Source organism: Petaurus breviceps, unplaced genomic scaffold (assembly GCF_028583685.1).
Source record: "Petaurus breviceps papuanus isolate PSGF00001 unplaced genomic scaffold, PetGlider_PUasm1.0 174, whole genome shotgun sequence".
Classification (NCBI taxonomy): Eukaryota; Metazoa; Chordata; class Mammalia; order Diprotodontia; family Petauridae; genus Petaurus; species Petaurus breviceps.
In genome coordinates, this window is record NW_027185761.1 from 64,448,250 (window position 1) to 64,470,688 (window position 22,439).

A 22,439-nucleotide genomic window follows, 5' to 3' on the forward strand; every position below is an offset into this window, starting at 1 on the left:
TGATTTGCTAGTCTCTCAGTATCCCCAAGAGAATGAATTTCCTGAAGGCAGAGAATGACTTATTTTTGCCTTTGTTTCAGTGCTTTGAATGATGCCTGGCACATAAGTGCCTAATAAATGCTTATTGATTAATTGACCCATTCTGTCTGACTTATAATTATCCATAAAATATAATGCTAGATCATTTCCCTCTTTTAGACTGTGAGCTCTTTGAGAGCAGGGATTATATTTTACTTCTTTCGAGCCTGGGGCTTGCATATAGTAGCCCCTTAAAAGTAAGTTTCACTTGTCTCAAATTAAGGACTATGTTATAGTCAGTGATACCAAACTGATGAGTTTGGAGTTGTTCTAAAATGAGGAGGCCCTTACTTGAACATTTGGTGGCAGAAAAGAGGTGTGATGATGACATATAAGAGAATTTTTTTACATAACAGGAAAACAAACTCCAACTGCCTCCTGAAATACTAGAGTTATTGCTTAGATTTTTGAAAGGTAGTAGAGTGTGTGAGTGTGTGTGTGTGTGTGTGTGTGTGTGTGTGTGTGTGTGTGTGTAGGAGGAGGAAGAGGAGGGGAGGGGTCAAAGACTTGATGTCTTGTCCAGAGTCTTCTGTTCTGATCAGTATTCTAAGGGACATCGTTGGTTCTTGGACCTCTTAGCAAGTATAGTTACAGTGGAAAGAATGATGGCTCTGAAATCAGAGGACCTTACCTGTATGACCTTTGGCAAGTCATTGCCCTTCCCTGTGCCTCAGTTTCTTTCTGTGGGGGTTGGACTAGATGGCCCCCAGGATCTCTTCCAGCTCAGGTCTGTGATCCTGTAATCTCAGCATAGTATTAACTGCCAAAGTCAAGATGTGGGCCAGTTTGGGGTGTGCTGTAACTAGGAATTCCTGACCTGGGGGAAGCTCATTTATTGTTGGTGGTGTTAGGATAGAAACCAAGCAGCATGCTATTTAATCAGAAAGTGGAAAGACGACTGTTGGAGACTTTAGGGGTACGTAGAGAATGTCTGAAGTGTGCAAGATAGTTGCATGTGTTTTACCAGGGCATGAGCTCTCCTCCCTTCTAGTGGGGATCCTTTCATTGGAAGGAAGTGTGCCCCCATCTGTACTGGCGCCTTGACCCAAAGGACAAGACACCATCCCCTCTTTACCACTCTGCTACAGATCGCTGGTCTTTAAGTAGCCATCGTGATTTTCGAATGTAGACTGAGTGTTCCCTGAGCACAGATGTTCTTGATATGGAACAATGTAGTAGGACATGCATTGCATAGCCATGATTTGTAAGAAAACAGTCTGATCATTTGGGCATAAGCACCATCTGTTTCTTTAGAGAGTGCCAGGCTGGAGGCAGGAAGACTCCTCTTCCTGAGTTCACATCAGGCCTCAAAGCTGGGTGACGCTGGGCAAGCCATTTAACTCCGTTTGCCTCCTTATCTGTAAATGGACTGGAGAACGAAACAGCAAATGACTGCAGTATCTTCACCAAGAAAACCCCACGTGCAGCCACTTGGACACAACTGGACAATGAACAAACCACACCATGTGTTTCTTAAATAGATCTTCCTTTCTGAGGTCACTTTAAGAGACGCATACAAAGCCAAGCTGGCCCCTGGCTTCCTTTCCTGGCCGGAGGGTTTGCCGGGCTTGGGCAGCGGGGTCTGCTCACACGCTCTGGCAGCTTGGATTTTTAATTTCTCACCTCCCTGTGGGAGGAAGGAGATATTTCTGATCTGACTTGTGATTATGTTCAGATCCAACCAAGCAATCACTGACTTCTCTGACTTTTTTGTAGGAGACTGTGGGAAAGGTCCTGGTTGGCTGCCTATGAATTAATGAAAATCCTTAGAATGCCTCACTAAAGATAGCTCCTGTGGCTTTAAAAAAAAAAAAAAACCACAACAGCAACAAAACTCTGACACAAAAAAACCTGGTATTGCTTTTTTAATTGGAGAAGGGAGGTCATGGAGTTTTACAGAAATTAAGCAAAGAAAATGTAACATCTGGTTATGCTCTGCTGATTCGTGCCTTTGTGTAAGGAAAGACTGTCTGTGGTGGTTCCCAGCCTCAAATGCCCCCCCCCCAGGTGATCCAGAGTGCAGATCCCTTGTGAGGCCCTGTTCTGGCCTGGCATTAGATAGGCCAGATTGGTGTGACCAAATTCTGATTTAACCTTATGGATCTTTCCTATTTACCCTTCCCTAACATCTCTGCATTTTTTACTCATCCCCTCACCCCCACCTCCTTTTCAGGTTTCTCAAGATTTACATAAAATATTTGAATGAAGTTTTTTGAGAGGAGGGAGAAGGGAATGGGGCTGAAGGAGGGTGACATTGTAAATGTAATTTTTAAAAGATTAAGATGGCAGCAGCCACCTGATCTTGTATCTCCCATACAGACTCACTTTAGCTTCTAAATACAGTGTTTTCTGGTTTAAGATTGTTCAATATGCTTCTCTTTTAGGAATCTTCATCTTTCTAGGTACCAAATATAAGAGCATCTTTATATTCATTAAAAGCTGGCTTTTATGTTGATTAATGTGGAGCCCATCTAATCTTTAAGCATTATTTAGAGCTGGTCAATTTGTCCATTGTATGTGAGGTTGTGTGTGTGTTGTTTTAATGGGGATTTTTAAAAATTAAACCCCCTTTTTTTTTCTTGTTAAAAGCCTAAAGAAAGTACAGCCTTGCATTAGAGCTGTCCTGCTGATCCCTAATCTGCTCTTTTAAAGATTATTCAAAAGTCCCTGGTACCTTCTACAGGAGGAAATGAGGAGGAACTCAAGAATGCAGGGTTGTTCCAAACAGTTGTCAACTTTTCACTGTCTGGGGCTTGGAATGCAGTTCTGCTTGCAATCTTTCTTGGGCAGTGCCTGTGTCTGTCCTCTGCCCTCTGCCCTCTGCCAGTGTTACAGTGGGTGTAATCAAACATTTCTTTCCAATGAGCAAAACCTTTTAGAACAGTAGAAATTCTTCCACTTAAGTTCAAACAGGTCTATCCCTACCTCTTTCTGCTCCCTAGGCTCTATCATTATTTATTAAATTGGCTGATTTTTCAGAAGTCCTTTCTTAGCACGCCTTTTATTAATTTAAGTGGAGTTGCTCAGGATTTCTGGCCTCTCTTTTTTGCAGGATTTAAATGCCCAGAAACAAGTAAAGTTAATGCTGCTGATGGGGGTTGGGGGGAGTAAGTTAAAATGTCAACAAGTGACAAGTTGTTATTCTTACACCACACCAGGCAAACCAGGGAAACAAAGCCTCTTATCTTTTATTCATAAGTTACGGGAAAATACCAGTCCTTGGGGCTTAGGCTGGGGCAAGAGCTGCATTTGTAAAAATAATTCAGGGACTGTCCCATTCACTCGGGTTCCTTTTTTGGTCCAGGACCACTGGCCGTGAAATCTCACTCAGAGATTTCCTAGGGGGACTTTCAGCACCCCAGAGAATGAACTGCAAAGACTCAACTTTTCTTTTTTCTTTCTTGGCACCAAATATATCGGATTTTGATCCGCAGCCAGATTATGAGGCTAGAAAGCATCCGTCTATATTCTTGTCTTTTAGTTTGGGGTGGATTTTGCTTCCCAAGATGGAATTCAGATTGTCATTGTATGCAAATTTGACAATGGCCACCTGGAACCTTTCTGTGGAAGTAGTGATAACTGGCTGGGAAGGTTTTGTTTGTTTATTCTCTTAAGTCTCCCCTGCTTGGGTCACAGCGGAGAAAAGAATCATTTCCAGTCTGGTTTGAGAGATTCCTGTCCTAGCAGCAGCATTGATTTGAGGGGAAGGGAAAGCTTAATGTGGGTGCTGGCACTCCCTCCCAGTGTACATAGTCTGCAGATTTCCACTCTCAAAGATGCGGTATGAATAGACCATATCTTTTGTTCAGTATTGGAGGATTAATTTGGGGCTTTTACATTTTGGTTGTAATTAAAGGAAGTCAAGCCGTGTTGGCTAAAGAAGCAGGGAATTTGGTTTAGACTTCTAATCTTCACATTTGAATTTTGAAGCTCCCCCAGGCTTTCTACAATCCCAGCTTCCTGTGTGTTTAACCGAGCTTCCCGTGAGCACAAACCTGTACTTGGGATGAAGTCAAAGAAGTTTTTTGTTGGGATAAAAAAAAATCAAGCTCTTGGAGACAAATGATGAAACTTGTGTGGTGCTCTCTGGGGAAAAAATGCCTTGAGTGCAAGGACTATTTTAAAGGCAAAAGATGGTTTTTTGCTATGATTTGATCAAAGCCCCCTAACCTGTGCCTCTGTTTTTGTTGCTTGCTGATGGTCTGTGGATAACATTACATTTTTTCAGCATGAAACTGAACACTCCAAATCCCTAAAGCAGTCTCAAATTTATGGTTAATAAAAGAATTTATTGTGCTGGATGTCATCTGTTAGATCACTCTGGGAACAGAAACTGGCAGCGAAGGGGACAGGAAATATTTTCATTTCAAATCGCTTCAATCTTCTGGTCTGGGGCAAAAGTGTCTGATTTCAGGAAAGTCCCTGTGAATGGCAAGGGAACTAATGAATGCGTTTTTACCACTCCAAGTGGCCATACTTGGCCTTTCGGACTATCTTAAATCAGTGATTAGGCTGATAGGACTGAAGGGACATGATCTGTAGATGATAGAGTTCTTCTGTTTGCTTCTCTTTTTTCTCTTGGTGTTGACCATCAGGAACCTCTCAAAGTTCATTTTCCAGGCTGTCATTGGGGCAGAAGTGGGGAACGCAGGTGTGCTACAGCTGAAGGAAGTGTTGGACCAACTCATTATCTTTCATTACTTTCCAGGCGGCCCAGATTCTCTGAGATGACGTTCTCCAAAGCTTTGCCTTATTCTGAATTCCATTTTTTAAATGGAATTTGGTATATTGCCCTAGGAAGGTATGAACCATGGGGGGAAAGCATTGTAAGCTTTTTTTTTTAAGCCTAGTGTGAGTTGCAATCTTCCACCTCTAACCACTAAACAGACAGCAGAAAAGTGTTTTGTTTTGTTTTGTTTTAATAGAGCTTACTAGCTGGTGTTTACACAGAGCTGTCTAGTTTCTTGGGTAGTGGCTCAGTGCCTTTTGCCTGTGTTACCTAGATTATCTTCAGGACATGCCTCAGAGGGAAGGCACTATTTCTGCTGCTGTAACTTTTTTCCCCCAAATGAGAATACCATGGCTGAAGAGAGTCAGAGGGGGATTAGAATATGCCATGTGACTCAGAAGGGAAGTTTCAGACCAGAAAGTAGCTGCAAAAGTTCTTCCTCCCACACCAGCCCTCTCTCTGCTGGGGGCAATTCAAAGGGGACAATGTTAAAGTGCCATAAAAGAAGATAAAATGGAAATGCAGCAGAGGCTACATCCCCTTTTTTTTGTTGGTGCACCGAAGGAAACCAAGGTGGCATTTGCATTGACTTTTGAAAAGTCTCAATGGAATAGACCAAGAGTGGTCGAGGTAGATCTTTCTAGGTATGGGAAATGACACAAAGACACATAAGCACTAATGTGCAAACTGGTCCAGTTTGGCCAGAACCGACAGTGCAAAAGTAAGATGCAGTCTGGCCGGAAAGTAGAGTGGTGCCAGATTGTAGGGGGCTTTGAATGCCAGGCAAGAGAGTCCATAGACAGTGGGGAATCCCTGATGAATTTTGAACAGATGGATAACAAGACCAGATCTATCTGGAATTATTGGGAAGATTATTCACTGCTTGAATTGAGTGATGAGATTGGATGCCAGATTGCACAGGGTTTTGAGGAGTGAGGGACAGCAGAGGCCGTGGAGGCCACCAGAGTAGTGACTTTTCCTCAGAGTTTAGCATTGAAAGGGAGGAGAGATGGAGAATGACTGACTGAGGGGATGTTTTTTTAAATGTGGAGAAGGTGAACATGTCTATAGTCAGCATGGAATGAAAGAACCAGGACATAGGGAAAGACTGAAGATCAGAGAGCGAAAGGAGGGTGGTGGTGTCAACCTGCTTGAAGTGATGAGAAGGGACTGGGGGCCAAGGAGAGGTCATGGCTATCTTTCCTTTGTTACTCTTGTTAATGAAATGCTAAGTATCTCTAGGGCAAGGACCAACCCTCTTCTGTATCTTTGTAGCAGAGCTACATTGTCTGACCCAGTGTGGAGAGAGCCCAGAGTTTGGAGCCAGACAACCTGTGTTCCTATCTCCACTAAGCTACTTGCTACCTGGGGGACCCTCCATCTTTGGACCTTGTTTTCCTCATCCAGAATGAGGGAATTGGACTAATTGGTCTCTAGTGTAGAGGAAGTGAGGATTTAAGGTAGCTCTCAGTTACCTTCCTTACAGTAGACCTTAATACCAGGATAGAGAAGTGTGGCTGGTGAGGGCCATCTTGTGGAGGGCTGATGGGAGGAATTATGTGGAGATTCAGTCCCCAAGAATCTAAATTCTCTCACCTCATCCAGAACATATAACAGATCTTTGAGTCAGGATTTTAGAGCTAGAAGAAATCTGAGCAGACATTGAGTCTCACCCCTTTTACAGGAAACTGAGGCAGACAAAGAGGTGACGTTTTCCAGGATCACAGCTAACCAGTGTCTGAGACTGGATTTGAACTCATGTCTTCCTGACTCTAGGCCCAGCCAACATGGTCATGGATGATACCGTGCTGCCTCTGTCTCTCTAATCACTCTTTCCTGCCTCACATTCATAACCACTCAAAACTGAGCATTAGAAGTTCACTGGTCAGCTATCAAGGCCATTTAATATATGCTAGAAGCCAGAATGAACGGACAGTTTGCAGCAGAGGCCAAGACTGGGAAGGCCAGGTGGTCAGCTTTGTGAAGGGGGTGAGGGATGGGGGGTGCTTACTCTCCCAGCTTCCACAGACCCTTCTTCATGTGATAACAGAACCTGGCTGGGATTGCTTCTCTTGCTTTTTTAGTAACTGTATAGTAGAAAAACAGCAATTAAGCCCCCAGTCTCACGCTCTACATTGGACATGTGACCTTTGTCTTGGCCCCGTTTCAGATGTACTTAAACCTGTTTTTCCCAAGGATTTATATTCTCCTAAATGGTTTTGCTTTTCCAAATGTATTATAAAACTGTGAGATCCTAGGGAGGAGGGCAGCTGTTACATTGGTGGAAACTTAATGGTGTTAGCCTGAGAGTGTCAGATGTGGATCTGGGGCTTGTGAGTGTTTTGTTCTCTAACAGCTTTGCTAAATGGTGAACAAAGGAGAGAATCTGGTGTAAGGGGGTGCGGCGGGACAGGGTGTGGCAGGGCTTCTCACTTCCTATTCAAAATCAAGTTCTTGGCCAGCCTCAAACTGCCTTTGAAGAGGGTGAAACTATAGTTCTTACCAATAAAGGTAGTAAGTACCTCCCCTAGTGCAAATAGCCACCCCTCCGTGCCTTTTCATCTCGGACCACTTTTGACCACACCTACCCATAAATCATCCACAGAGGGTAGATACCTTGTCCTGAGTGTATGTAGTAGAGAAAAAAGCCTCATTAATGTGTGCCAACAGGAGAAAGATGGTCTCGATTAGAAAGCCTTTTAAAAGACAGCCAGTCATTACTTATGATTAACATATTAAGTAACTTTTAAAGAAAAGAGAACCTCATAAATTCTAAGCTATTTATATTCATATAAATCTGGGAAGAGGAGTATACCGTGTTTCCCTGATAATAAGACCTATCCTGAAAATAAGCCCTCCCCTTACTGTGTAAGATTCCTCTAATATAAGCCCTCCCCTGAAAATAAGCCCTATTGAGATTGCTACTGTAGTGAAGGTGATCCCCTGCTACATTACAGTGCCCTCTGTATGCACCGTCCCCCCTCCCCCGCCCCGTGAAACGCACGCCTCGCTGCAAGCTGCATCCAATCAGAGCTGCAGCAGTGAGCGCGTCATCCTGTTCTTCCCCAGTGATTTGCTTATTGAAGAAAGGTACATTTTTTTGTTCACATTTACCTGTTTATTAAAATTGCTGTCAATGTTCATTAAAATAAGCCCTCCCCTGAAAATAAGCCCTCTGGTGTTTGTCCAAAAAAATAATAAGACAGCGTCTTATTATCGGGGAAACACGGTAGTTTAGAGCCAGGAGGAAACTGAGAGGCCATCTTGTCCAGACTACTCATGTTACAGATGAGGAAACTGAGGCCCAGAGAGGTAAAGTGATCTGTCCAAAATTCTGACATGTAGCAAATGGCAGAAGCAAGATGGAACTTCAAGTACCCTTGGGGTTCAGGGTTCAGTTGATTTAACTGAACAACAAAACAAAGCTAACAAAGCAGCTACTGTTCACTACCACAAAGGTAGCAAGCCTGTATAGGTTGCTTCCTAATGTTAGAATGTAAGCTCCTTGAGGACAGGGACTGTGTTTGCTTTTTTTCTCTTTGTATCCTCAGCCTTCAGCACACGACTTAGTAATCAGCACCTAATAAGTGCTCTTTCATTCCCTCAAGAAACTTAGATGCTTCTGGAGGGATGCAGCCCACTATTCTGAGAGTGTAATACAAGGTAGAAGTGATGGGGGTTAAAGGAGGTGTCATTCATAATGCTTGGGGAAGGATGGTTTCAGAGAAATGAGGAAAGACTCCTATGAACTGATATAGTGAAGTGAGCAGACCTAGGAGAGCACCAATGATATTGGAAAGACTTAAGAACTCTGATCAATACAGTGACCGGGCACAGTTCCAGAGGACTCATGAGGAAGCATTCTGTGCACTCTGGACTCAGAGGGCAGACTGAGGCATATTGTGTGGGGCTGTAGCCAAGGCAAGAATTTGTTTTGCTTAATTATATAAGTTTGTAAGAAGATTTTCTATTTCTGGCTTTCTCATTGGGACTGGAGAGGGAGAAGAGAGAGAGAAAGTGGGTCTTCATGAAAATAAAATGTAATTTTAAAAATTGCCCTCTGGGATTATTTGAGAAGGGAGAGGACACGCTTAGCTGGCAGAATCTGGAAGGGTTTCTCATAGGCCTGGCTCCTGCCTCGGAGGAAAGGCAGTACTGAGAGGAAAAGGGCAGCCTGTACAAGTGCTTGGAAGATGGGAGACACCTGCAGAGTTGATCGGATCATCAATAGTCAACAACATTTATGGAGAGCCTACTATGTGCTTTGGACTGTGCTGAGTGTGGAGATACAAAGAGTTTCTTCTGTAGGCCATTTTGGCTGGGATGTAGGGCCTATGAAACAACTTAAATACCTACTATGTGCAAGGTACTGCTTTGGTGGGGCTAGGGGTGCACATTCAAAAGGAAGATAGTCCTTGCCCTGGAGGAGCTTATACCTCCTAAGAGACCATGGGTGATTTGGGGGGAGAGTTCAGGAAAGGGATAAGAACTGGGCATCCTCTATGTAGCAGTGATGATTCAACCCACAGAAGAGGGTAAGTCCCCCAAGGGATAGGGCAGGAAAGCAGAGAGCCCAGGACAGGGTTTGGGGGGATGCTATCTCTTATTGGATTATGTTTTTTTTTTTAAACCTATTATTTCCCTTGGTGAGTTGATCATTTCTGTGCTAGGTGCTGGGTTTACGCATTTAAAAGTGAGACAGTTCCCCAGTGCTAAGCACGGTGCCTGGCACATAGTAGGTGCTTAATCGATGTTTATTGATTGATTACCTTCAGGGAGCTTGTGTGCTAAAGATAACGCATTGAGGAGAAATAGGGTCAGGGAAGGGAATTTTAGTCTGTAGGGTCACAAGGATGCTGACTTGGCATGAGCACTTGATGAATATGCCCTTTTTAGAACTATTGTGTTTGTAGTGGAAAGGTGAAAAGGGGGAGGGCACATGTGGTAGGGTGGCATGGCCAAGGACTGGACAGATAGAATGGGCTAGGTGAGTTTGTGCTCACCGATTCACCAACTAAACCTTGACCTGGGAGGTCCAAAGGGGAGTCAGTTAATTCCCTCTGGGTCTGGGACACAGTTTCTCAAGTTCCATATCTTGACATAGTCCAAACCCAGACTAATCATTTTTAAAACTCTATGGCAATCCTTTGGGTTAATTCCCAATGGTTTGCCTGGCCATTCTCCACTGGGCTTTTGGGTTATTTCCAACTCTTTTGCTATTGCAAACAGAGCTGCTTTGTACATATTACTTTGTGGGGAGTGTTATTTCCTTGGGGTGTATTCAGTGGAATTAACTGGAGCAAAGGGGATGCACACTTGGGGAGCTCTCGTTACATGTGGCCAAACTGCCCTCCAGAAAGATACCACCAACCCCGAGCGAGTGGTGGAGGTTCCCCCCTGAGCCAGCCAGCATTTAAATGTCTCCTTTTTCTTTTTCTTAATTCAGCGGATGGATATATTCGTAGATGGGACCTTGAAGTTTTCATCTGCATTCATTAAACTGTTTGAGTGGGATTGTTGAGTTTTTTCTTGCTCACAGCATTTCTCTGAAAACACTCACATGAATAGATTTGTGACTCGTAATTGGCTCGGCAGCCGTAGAACTGCCTCCTTCTCAAGTGTCTGAGCATGTTTTGAAAGCAGTTCCCTTAAATATCTTCTCCGTAATCCTATTTATGCCATGAGTGTGACCAGCAGAGCTTTTGTTTGGAGCGAATGTAAAGGTAAACGTGGTTATCACTGAATTTGCAATAAGTGGGGTCTATATGAAGAAGGCTTTGTTCTTCTGTATTTCCCAAGAGTCATCTGGAGCTGGAGTGCCCCCAGAAGTCATGGAGGATCATGGGATTTAAAGTGAGAGATACTTGAGAGCCTTTTTAGTCTGACCACTTCATTTTACAGATGAGGAAACTGAGGCTTGGGGAAGTTGAATGACTTGTCCATGGTTACAGAGGTAGTGAGCATCAAAGCTGGGATTTGGACCGAAGTCTTCTGACTGCAGAGCCGGTAGGAGCGCTCTGTGCACTGTACCACGCTTCCTACCCGTGTGTGATTATTCCTTCTCCCCTATATTCACGGCAATAATAATAATGATACAACATTTAGATTTATAGACTTTCCCCACATTATCTCATTGACTGCCTCCCATGGAGTTTAGATACCCTACACATTGATAGGAAGGCTCCATGAGTGGCCACCCTTCTGGAGACAGACTTCTCTAAACTTGGCCGGCACTGGTCTTCAGACAATATGTTCCATTCATGCCTGGATTCCAAGAAGTGTGGTCTAGTGGACAAAGGCATGGGCTTGGAGTCAGGAAGACCAGTTCAGCTCTGCCTCTGACACTTTCTAGCTGTATGATCTTGGGCAGATCATTTCATTATCTGAGCTTCGGTTTCCCTTTCTGTAAAATGAAGAGTTTGGGCTTGATGCCTTCTGAGGTCTTCTCTTCCAGTTCTAAGTTTCTGATCTGTGATCCTATGACCATAACTTGATTCCATCCAAGTCTAGGAGTCTTCCTGTTTGCTTCCCTGAGAGCAACATTTACAAAACATTTGGGGCATCAAACATGGCATCTGAGAGTGTCTCAAGAATCTTTGCTTCTGCTGAAATGTTTTCAGAATGGAAATGCTTGAGCCAAGTTGGAATTTGGGGGGTGGTTTAGTCTTCCAACCTTCTCTACTCCCTTAAGGCAGTACTACCTGGGAGGGGGAAAAATGGGCCAGTTTGGGCATCTTTATTTACCGCCGTATTTGTTTGGTACAAGGTCTTCATGCCAGCAGCAGTTGGGACACAGCTGGAGAAATGTTATGCCTTCTCCCTTTCCACCCCTCACCCTGCCCTCCCATCCAGTGTCTGCCAAAGCCAGGGCAGATTTGGATGCTGATTTTTATACTCTGGGATCGGTAAAACAGGAGTGTGCTCCGTTAGCTGGGTCAAAACAATAACCCTTTTCCATTTTTAATAAAATGCTTCTCCCCTCTTATTCCCCAATCTGCATATAAAAGCAACAGGCTGGATTTCTAGTACATCTGGACACTCTTTTGCAAAGCTCTTCCTGAATTCCCAGAAGGAATTTGTTGGCTCTTATCTTTAGATATAAAATCTGAACTTTTTTTGGCTTTAAGTAGTAGTTTTTAAAAAGATATATATTTTTTAAAGCAATTGGGGTTAAGTAACTTGCTCAAGGTTACACGGCCAGTTATTTCTGGGTGTGGTGCTGAGTATCTGAGCCCGGATTTGATCCAGGTCATCCTGACACTGGAGCCGGTGCTCTTACTCGCTGAGCCACCTGGCCGCCCCTAAAAAGATATTTTAAGTAAAACTTTCAAGGCACAATTCTGTGTTTTGTGTCACTCAAAGTAGACTAGTCGTATTTTATCCTAGTCTTTTTTCAAAATAGTTTCCCTTTTAAAAAAGGTTTCTTGATGATTGATGTTCATTGTTGTGGATGTCATTTCTGTGTATACTCCCACCCACCTACTAAATGAGTACCACCCTGCCTTCCTTTGAAGACAAATCACTCCAAGAAACTCTCCAGCATGTCAACTATAATAGTGGGTGCACCATTCCATACCTGTAGGCCCCCACTTCTATGCTGCTGTTCAGATAGGTGAGATAATCACATTCCTTGTGTCATTTCATGCCTAATAGAGTTACTGGGAGGGACTGAAGGAATCCAGAGTGCCCTGTATCACTCTTCTTGGTGACTTTCTTTGCTACTGATTTCAGGGGAGGTGGAAGGTGGCAGATCAGGTTAGGTAGCATCACGGTATCAGCCCAACTGCATAGAATTGGCATTCATTGAGATATAAAATGAACAGCTGCGAGGGGCCACCATAGTGTATAGAATCAAGAAGCCGCATCTCCCCAAGTTCAAATCCAGCCTCAGATACGCACTAACTGTGTGATCTTGGGCAAGTCACGTCACCCTGTTTGTCTCAGTTTCCTCATCTGTAAAATGAGCTGGAGAAGGATATGGTAAAGCACTCCAGTGTCTCTGCCAAGAAAACACCAAATAGAGTTATGGAAAGTTGGACATGACTTAAATAAAGGAATAAGTATATAAGACACAAGTAGGTTCCTCGTTGTCAGATTTGGGGATTCTAGGTCCAAGAATACCAGGGTCTAACAGGGGCCATAGCCTTATTGTCACCAAATAGAATTCATTAAATGCCCCCTTTAATGTACAGCGTTCATTGGCCCATGGCTGTGTTAGATGGGTCTGAGAGCTTTTGCTAGGATGCATTCAGATTATTCAAGCGTGAGGAGGGGGCGGGATGCTGAGCTGTATACAGTGAGCCGGAGCATGAAGGCATGTAGGAAGGGAATCTTACTACAAGAACTCCAGGGGAGGAAGAGGCTTGGCTGGGGGTGGGGGTCACATTTAAGGCTTTAAGGTTTGCAAAGCATTTCACATCTGTTCTATCATTTACTCCTCATAACTCTGGGAAATGGCATATCCCCGTTTTATAGATAACTGGTAATTTGCCCAGGGTCTCACAACTAAAAAGCATCAGAGACTGGATTCAGATCCTGGCTTCAGATTCATCCAGCCATTGTGATTTCATCGATTTTGATGTTCCCTGCAGCCTGGATCCCACCTGGAATTTGAACCCAGCTTTCCTCCCTCTGTGCCTGCCTCTCTGCACTGGGTCCTGTTGCTTCACACTTGATACCTGGTTCATTGGCCTTTCTCAGAAAACAAGATGAGGTCTTCTTTAGAAACCACTCAGCTAACCTTTCTGAACTTTGAAGCCTTTGTCTTGCTCTGTTTCCTTGTAGGCTGGACTTGTATGCTGAGCTCTCAGGAATTCAGAAAGACAAGGGCTGGGTCCTTGGAATTAGTGATTCTCTAGGAATAATTAGTGAAGATTACACAGATTCTGAGATTACATAGATTCAACCACTCTTTTGTGTTCATCCTGGTTTGCCCAGTGGTTTCCATCAGCAAACATTTACTAAGCACTTACTATGGGCCAGTGCCTATACTAGGCATTGAGGATCAGGCCCTGCCCTCATGAAGTTTTGTTTCTAATGGAGAGACTCCATGTATGGCTATATTGGTTACAAAAGACACATACAGAGTAGAAGTGATCTGAGAGAGGAAGGCACTGGAGGGTGGAAGGAAGGGATGGCCTCTTTTAGAAAGGACTGCTTGAGATGAGTCTTAGGGGACATCCAGGGTAAGGGCATGGAGATAGGCGATGAAGGGCTTTGTGTGAGAAATAGCAAAAAGACCAGTGTGACTGGATTGTAGAGGGCATGGAAAGAAGAAGTAATGAGGGAGCTGTTGGAGACAGTGAGCACCATTGAGGGTGACGCAACCCCACACGAGCCTTCCATAAGTCATACTGGCAACTAAGTGGAAAGTCATTGGAGTGGGGAGAGACTTCAGGCAAAGGGACCAATTAGGAGGCTCTCACCGGCTAGTCACAGGGTGTTCATGGCCTGATCAAAGATGGTGACCAAGCAGAGGAGAAACATACAAGAAATGTTGTGGGGATAGATGTGAAAAAGTATGGCAGCTGATCAGATATATGGGCTGAGTGAGCAGTAGAGGAGGGTGTCAGAGCTGGTGATTGGAAAGCATGATGCCTTCCTTAACAGTAACAGGGAAATGCTGAAGAAGGTGGGTTTGGGGCAAAGATTGTAGCTCTTGTTTTGGGTTTGTTGAGTTGGGGCTCTAGAGAGGAAATGGGGCTGGATTTAGAGAGCCGGGAGCCATCAGTGTAGACATAATAACTGAATGCAAAGGAGCTGGGGAGAGCATGAAATGAGAATGTATAAAGAAAAGAGACCAGAAAAGAACCTTGGGAACCCTTCTGGGTGTTAGGGAGAGTGATGCAGACAATGACTCAGTAAAGGAGACTTAGAGGGATGCCCATGCAATCCCAGAGAAGAGAGAGTATCCAGGAAGGAAGGGGGATCAGCACTGTCGAATGCTGCAGGGTCAAATATGGCTAGGGATTGAGAAGAGGGCATTACTACCACTCTTGAAAATGGGCTTCCCAGCTGAGCATTCTGTTGCTATCCATTTGGGTAAGACTGTGAGAGAACCCAAAGACACATGTCACAAATGTCTAGGACATTTGTGATTTTATGGTAAGAAAACTACTTTGTAACTCAGAAAGGGAAAAAGTTTAAGTCTGTGGGACTTTTTTTGGCACAATAGAAATACCTTAATTTGTGGAGTTGGGATTCAAACCGAGATCCCCAGGGTCCAAAGTGTTCTTTCTACTGTACTACAGAAATCATTTTTATGTAGAAACCTATTTACTCTAGAAGTCATATCATAGAAATAAGGAAATACAAAAATCATTTAATAAATGCTTATCTAATCTAATTTGGACCCCTTTATCACATTTACTGCCCAGAGACAGGAGTCAGCTTCCCGAGGAATCAAAGCTTTGTGACACTGGCCCCAGTTTAGGGTCCAAACACCTGGGTTACGCTCCGTTTGGCTTCCTGTGTGACATTGGGCCAAGTCCCTCCCCCAACTGATCATCCCGCTGTTCTCTCCACTGTTAAATGAGGGACTTGGCCTAGGTGACCTCGGAGGCCCCTTCTTGCCAAATCCCATGCTTCTAATTTGTCACCACACTTCTCTCTGGACCTCAGAAAGGGAGCAGTAAGGGGCTTTGTCTGCCAGCCGCCTCCACATCCCTAATTCCCTTTTCCTTTTCTGCTGTTCTTGTTATAACTGGATGCCCAGTTCTACCTTCTGTTCATTTTCTTCTCCGCCACACACTCCAGACCGCAAAGTGGGTTTTCTTGAGTTTTATTTATAAGACTAACAAGAGGGTACAAGTCCAGAAATACTTGACGAGGCGAAGGTAATTAGACAGGTTTATTTATTGGATACAAACAAAACAAAACAGAGTGACTCAGCCCCAGCTGAATGGTACTTGGGAGAGCTCAGAATGTTTATCTCATTCTGGTTTTCCATTTGGCCCACGATTTTCTTGTGGCCTGGAGAGATCCAGGATCTGCCTCCTAACTGGAGACATCCAAAGAGAACAGAGACCAAACGAACAAGTGTTTTCAAGGATCCATGATGTGTCAGACCCTGGGGATGCAGAGACAAAAATGAAACATTCCCTGCCCTCAAGGAGCTTACATTCAAAGAAGGAAAAATATCACCCATGTAAAGTAAATGTGAGCTGCATACACATTCCATGGCCAGCACAGGGAAGAGCTTAATCAATACTGATTGATTGACAAGGACTGAAAAAAGTCATTTAGGGGAGAATGGATGGAAGGAAGAGAGGCCTGAAGCTGGGACCTCAGAGAAGGATGTTGGCTGGTCCGAGTGCTAGGTAATGAGGCTCAGAACTAGGTGGGGGCCTGATGAGTAGAGACAAGGGGACATACAGAAAATATGGTGGCATCAGGAGGGCACTCATGCAGGATGTGGCATTTGAGCTGAGGTGGGAGGGAAATAAGGGATTTTATGAAGCAGTGATAAGGAATGCACAGCTTAGTAAATACAACATATATGCAGGCGTAGATCTCCAGTCATTTCAGGAGGCACTGGCAAGGGGGCATATTTGGAAGGGCCTCCTGTAAAAGATGACTGTGTTCCAGAGGAAGCCAGAGACTTCTCTAATTACGAGGTGAGGAGGGAGACATGGGGAAGGGAGGGCCATGCAACCTGTGCCAAAGTATGCAGGTGGGAGATGCTGGGTCACATAGGTGGAACAACAGGCAAGCAAATTTGGCCAGAACCTACTCGCCAAATGTGTGTCTGAGAATGTATGAAATCAGCCTGAAAAGACAGTGGGGGCCAGTTTGGGAAAGGCTCTAAGGGACAGAGGCATTTATGTTTGATTCAGGGTAATGGGGAGCCAGTGAGGCTTCTGCTTCAGTGTAGTGCCAGTTTTGATGTCCAAACTCCTTGGGACGTGGGGGCCTGCCCACACACTGTTCTAGGATTCTTTCAGCTTTCCCTTGCCTTTTCAGTACCTTTCCTATGTATGGTGTCTGTCTCTGTCTCTCCTCTGGCCTCTCTCTACCCCCTCATAATCTTTCTTTCTCCCATCCCCCATCTCTCCCCCTCTCTTTTTCTTTTTTCTTCCCTCTCTCCCATCCCCCATCTCTCCCCTTTCTTTTTTTCTTTTTTCCTCCTCTCTTTATACCATCCCCCCATGTCTCCCCCTCCCTTTTTTCTTTTTGCCTTCCTCTCTCTTTTTGCCATCCCCTCATCTTTCCCCCTACCTTTTTTCTTTTTTCATCCCTCTCTCTCTCCCATCCCTCATCTCTCCCCCTTCCTTTTTTCTTTTTTCATCCCTCTCTCTCTCCCATTCCCTCATGTCTCCCCCTCCCCTTTTTCTTTTTTCCTCCCTCTCTCTTTCTCCCATTCCTCCATGTCTCCCCATCCCTTTTTTCTATTTCCTCTCTCCCATCCCCCATCTCTCCCCTCCCCCTTTTCTTTTCTTCTCCTTTTCTCTTTTTCCCATCCCCCATCTCTCCCTCTCCCTTTTTCCCTTTTTCCTCCCTCTCTCTCCCGTGCTGCCCTTTGTCTGCCCTCACTCTCCTTTCCTTTTTGCCCTCCCTCTCTCTTTCCACATATATGTATATCTATATACACATGGGTTTATGTATTTCAGGAAGGAAATATAGATATCAAGCCGTATCTCCTTCCTGAGAAGCCTATATTATCTGTCCCACAGGGAACTATGGGAACGATATTGTTGTGAGATTTGAATTGATTCCCACCATTGTCTGCCTATTGTAAACCTTCACCCCCAGGAAGCTTGATACCGGAGCAAGAGATATTTAATCTCTCCTTGATGAGAGGAGTGGGAGAGGCTGGGCTGGTGGCTCCCCTTGGCCCCTTCAAACCTCCCTCAGCATCCTTCTTAATTAGAGAATGAAACTTGCTCTCACATCTCTCGGGTCATGCTGAGTGTCTCTTTGTGTGCCCCTCGCCATGGCCTGAGCCTTTCATTTAATGCTTTGCCCCCAATCTGTGCCAGAAATTCGGGGGAGAACAAGGCTCCCTCCAGTCCTGGGAACCCGGAGCGCTGGAGCTCAAGTGTTAAGGCAGAGAAATTAACCATGGGGACATTGGCATTTGTTTGGGCTCCTCCCTCCTCCCCAGCACGGCTCCCCCTCCTCAAACTTCAGAATACCATTGGAATTCTTCTAAGAAAGTAAAGTACAACACAATACTTCCTGGCAAACATAGTATTTCCTGTTCTTTTTATGGACCCTAATTGGTGTGGCCATGTCCAGGGGAAAAAAAAAAGTCGATTCAACATGACATCACGGGAAATTTAGGAAAGAGGTCCTCTTAGATTTACTACTTAGCGTTTCAAGGGCAGGTTTTTGGCTTCCATCCAAAAAGCAGGAGACTCAGAAAAAGTCTGGGGAGCGTAAATGTTTGAGCAGATCCTTCTAATTGGGCAGTGTCACAAGCAAAACTGGGGGGAAAGCACCCCATTGGGGATGCTTCTCACTCTTCCAGCCCCAGATTCCCAATTGTCAGAGAAGTTTATGAGTTTGAAATAGTAAAAGCACCTTCTCTTTCTCCTTGTCTTGTCTTAGTTGGACAGACTTTAGTGCAGGAATGATTTCCAGGAGGTTTTGGTTTGTTTTGTTTTGGTGGTGGTGGTGGGAGAGGAACAGATTATTCTGTTTTCTGTCAACCAGTCAAGTATTTTTAAGCCCCTACTGTGTACCCAGCACTGTGCTTGGGCCTGGGGACACTTACTATGAGCCATAACAACCCCCACATTCAAAGAACTTTCTCTGGGTAAGGAAGTGGTCAAGGAGGTGTGGGGCCTCCTCACGCTACGCCACACAGAGCCAAGGTCAAGCATAACTGTATTTTGCCCACAGACTTTTGCTTTTCTTTAAAAAAATTAATTATGTTTATTGATGCCTTATGTTTTTCTGTCACCCTTGTGTCTGAATTCTCTCTTAACCCGTCCCTTAATACCACAGCAAGGAACAGTGGTTAGAAAAGGCACGGGGACACTAAACCGTACCTAGGGGTCCCTGAGCGCCTGTACCGACCTGCTAACATGGTAGCATTGTCTGTGTTCTGTGGAGTTATACTTATTTGGTTAATATTTCCCAATTATATTTTCATCTGGTCTGGGCTTTATTCCAGAGTGTTTGATACCAGTGGTATAGAGAACTCTTCAGAAGAGAAGACTCCTCTGGCCACCCAGGGGGGACCCCTCCCCTGCTACTAAGCATAATGTAGGCGCTTTTTTTTTTCATTTGCCTACATCACTAATAGGAAAATCTCTGAACAGATCTTTTTTGTTCTTGATCATGTTTTTAAGGTATATTTCCAACTATGGAATTGTTTTGTTAAGTCAGTTTTCCATCACGTCTGACCCTCCCTGACCCCATTTGGGATTTTCTTGGCAGAGATACTGGAGCAGTTTGAAATTTCTTTCTCCAGTTCATTTGACAGATGAAGAAACGGAGGTGACTTGCCCAGGGTCACACAGCTAGTCCACATCTGAGGTCAGATTTAAACTCTAGAATTAGTCTTTCTTATTCCAGAACTATACTCTATTGTCTGAGCTACCTGGCTGCCTGATGGATTACTGTGGTCAAAGGGTATGATTATTTTTATAGTTTTTACTGTGTGCTGACTGCCAGATTGTTCTTCCAAAAGAGTTAACAAGCAATTCCACCAACAATGACTGAGTACACCTATCTTGGGTGGCTTGTGATTTACTCCCTTTTTTCATATTAGATAGAGCAGGATCAGAAAACTGAACTGTCTCAAACTGAATTGTTATATGCCGTGGTATAATAATGATGACGATGGGGGCGGCCAGGTAGCACAGAGAGTAAGAGCACCGGCTCCAGTATTGGGATGACCTGGGGATCAAATCCGGGCAAAGATACTTAGCACGACACCCAGAAATAACAATAATGATGATGATGATAATTATTAATAATAATATTTATATAGGACCTATGTTCCAGGCTCTGTGCTAAGCACTTTACAAATATTATCTCAAGGCAGCCCCGAGTGGTAGTTGCTATTACTATTCCCATTTTACAGATGAGGAAACCGAGGCAAACAGAATTAAGTGACTTGCCCAGGGTCACACAGTCAGATTTGAACTCGGGACAATGAGTCTTCCTAACTCCAGGCCAGACTTCTGTGCACTATGGTGCCCCCAACTGCTGCTTCTCTCCCTGCCACTTGCCAAAGGTTTTTTCTTCCCTGGCTTTTCATTTCACAGTTTCCTCACAGACACAACTCAAGGCCACTTCTTAGAGACTCAAGAGTGCGCTCCCCTAGGCAAGTGACTCTCACTGGTGTGTTCTGAGAGTGTTCCTGTCCAGGCAAGACTGTCTCCTTCATTGTGAAAGTAGCCTGGTTTATTCTGGCAGCTTGGATCTAGCAAATGCCAGTGTTACTCCAAGGCCATCTATGCTTTTGCATCTGTTTGGACTGAGAAGGGATTTGAGGGGAATTTGTTGGAGTTAAAATCAAATAAAATCATCCCAGCAGTTGGGTGAGAGACCACAGGAACAGAATGGTGCATATGTTGGTCAGACACGATTCTGGTGTTGATTGTTTTGGCTTAACCCATTTTTCCTTGTTACAAAGGGAGGACTCGATTCTTGGGCAGTGTCCAGGATAGGGTACATGTGACAGTGACATTCCCCAAAAAGGCATGTATCTATATATATGTGTACGTATATATGCATATATACCCACATATATATTCATATACATATATAGATTTAAATAAATATACATAGGTGTGTATATATATTTACATAGACAGATCTCTGTATTTGTGTGTGTGTGTGTGTGTGTGTGTGTATTTAAAGAGGAAAGGTTAACGCAGCCAAGCACATGTCTAGATGGGATGCAGACAGGCTAGAAGGCCATGTGATGCTTCTGCAGGGAATGGATTTTTTTCTCCTTTTTAGAGCACGGAAGGAAAAGTTTTTGTCTGAAAGCTTTGAGTTCATCAAAGGCCACAGCTCCCCACGGGCCCCCTGGCTCTGAGTCCTGTGCCTTCATTCCCTGTCCTTTTTCCTAGGAATGATTTGAGTCCATCATATCACATTAGAGACTCTTAGGGGTTCTTCAGCCCAACCCTATCAGTTTTGTCACAGAAGGAAACTGAGGCCCAGAGACAGACCCAGAAAGCGTGATGGAGCACATGCTGGATTTAGGCTGGCTTTGAATCATAGCCTTGTTAATTTCTGGGTGTCCCCGGACAATTCATTAATTTCCCTGAGCCTCAGTTTCCTCATCTGTAAAATATGGACGTCATTGGCTTCTGAGACTCCTCCCAGCTCCAAGCCTGTTAAGTGGGGGGCTGGGGGTATGACAGAGAGAGCCTGTGACTATGGGAGGGGAAGGTGACTGTGGGCATCTCCTCATGCTGGTTAACATTTAAGGCCCTCTGACTAAAGGAAGTCTAGTGACCTGGCCGGGTCAGCAATCAGCTTACCCCCTGGTCGGACCTTATTGTGCTCAGGAAGTCAAACCATTCCTGATGTTAGCACGGCCACAAAGGCTTCCCCGAGCTGGAGGAAGGGCCTAATTGACATGTCCGGCCTCCCAGACAAGCTAATACACAAGCTGGGGAGGGAGACCGTGGGGGGTAGCCTGTAAATGGGGGCACCTGGAGGGAGCGGGGTGGGCTTGCTGCCTTTGGGGTGTCAGAGGTCACAGACAGGACTCCCTGCGGCCACCAAGGGCATTGCCACAAGGCTCAGCCCCATCCCTCCAGGAGTCCATCTGGATTCCTGGGAAAGGCTGGTGAGCCAGACCCATACAGCACCAGGCCTCGATCCTGCCGCTCACCCAGAACTGGGAGAGGGAGAATCAGGGGAGCAGGAGTGCTTCAGATCCTGCCTGGGACACGTGTGCCTCCAGGATTGAGTCCTTTATCTCACTGAGCCTCAGTTTCCTTTTGTGTAAGATGGGGATGGAAAGATAACAAAGGTGTCTCACAGGGTTATATCAAGGCTCAAGTGAGGTAATGTAATCAAGGCACTTTGCAAACCTTAAAATGACATGAGGTCCAGGGATGTGAATGACTGGCCCAAGGCCACCCAGTAGCAAACTGCAGAGCTGGGATTTGAACCCACTGCCCTGACACCATGGCCAGGTTTCTTCCTGCCTAGTGACTGGTGGTACTATAAGTAGTATTTTCATTCCCCTGAAAACTCCCCTCCATTCCCTGCAAAAGCAGATGTGTGAAGGCTTTGAACTTTGTTGAGAAAAGGTGGGGCACAGGCTTAAATGGTGACTGCTGCTGGTGGAAACAATCTGAGGGACAGCTGAGATGGGGTAATTGTAAGAAGGCCACGGCCACCAACACTCTCCCAAGACAGCCGCCCTAGGAAAGAGGGCGGCCACAGCTGGGAGCCATGGCGCTCTCCTCACATGCAAAGTACGAGGTTTGGACCCATGACCTCTGAGGCTCCATCCAGCTGTCAAATCTGGGATCCTGTTAGAACTGTCATTGCTGTGTGCAGAAGTCCCCCGGGGGGGCCCTGAACGCTGCACCCAGCTGGAACAGAAATGGTCTCAAAGGAAGAGGGACAGCCAGCCGTGGAGATTCCAGCCGTGGAGACAGGGTGAGATGGAAGGGGCCACAGAGACCCTCTCTTCCAGGACCTCCATTTTGTT

The 22,439-nt window shown here is 44.9% G+C and overlaps 1 protein-coding gene across 2 annotated transcripts in view; it reads left to right on the top strand.

The window, feature by feature from the left end:
* IL17RD (interleukin 17 receptor D) overlaps positions 1–22,439 on the top strand; it is an 89,078-nt gene that overhangs the window by 17,467 nt on the left and 49,172 nt on the right. The window lies entirely within an intron of this gene.